Below are 773 nucleotides of genomic sequence, written 5' to 3'. Positions count from 1 at the left end.
TTTCCCGCGCGATCAACCCAACGTGTCTGAGAGCTTCGTGACTCCCTCGACCAAGCAACGTCAAGCACGGAAGGGTCGAGAGTCAGGCAAATTGCTATGGAACTTCCGACCTTATGGCGTCCGAAGTTTCAGCGTAGAACACTGTCTTGCCTGCTTTGTCCCCCCTCTTCTCCCTGGTTCCTTCCCCCCCCTACTCCTCCCCCCCTCTCTTGTCCCTATCTCTTCTTCTTTCCCGTGTCTATCGTCGTCTCTCTCTATCCCCTCTCTTCATCTTCTTATTTCTTTCCTCTTTCCCTTTTATTCCCACTTTCTCACGTTATCCTCACTCACCTCTTTCCTCGTCCCTCCTCATATCCCATCTTCGTTCCTCCTCTCCCTCTATTTGCCTCCTCTCCCTCTCTTTTCCTCCTTTTCCTATTGCTCCTATCTCCTTGCGTCCTTTCCTATCCTCCCCACCTTTATCTATCCTTGCCCTATCCTCCCCACCTTTATCTATCCTTCCCTCTCCTCCCCAACTTTATCTATCCCTCCCCAACCCCCTTCTTTCTTCCCTCTTCCTCCCCTCTCCTCTCCTCTCCCTTCTGCCTCTCCTATCTCCCCTTCTCTTCCTCTTTTTCCTCATCCTACCTTGCTCTATCCTCCCTTCATCCTTTTCTCACTCATCTCCCCCCCCTCTTTATCCTCACCCCCCCCCCCCCACACGCCCTCTCTGTTTCTGGATGCTGAGAGTTCAAGATGAGGTTATCGGCGAATCAGGGGAAATGAAATAGAAT

The sequence above is a fragment of the Penaeus monodon genome, chromosome 23 (genome assembly GCF_015228065.2).
Source record: "Penaeus monodon isolate SGIC_2016 chromosome 23, NSTDA_Pmon_1, whole genome shotgun sequence".
NCBI classification, from domain to species: Eukaryota; Metazoa; Arthropoda; class Malacostraca; order Decapoda; family Penaeidae; genus Penaeus; species Penaeus monodon.
The sequence above is the reverse complement of the archived record's forward strand: the minus strand, read 5'-3'. Positions refer to the sequence as shown.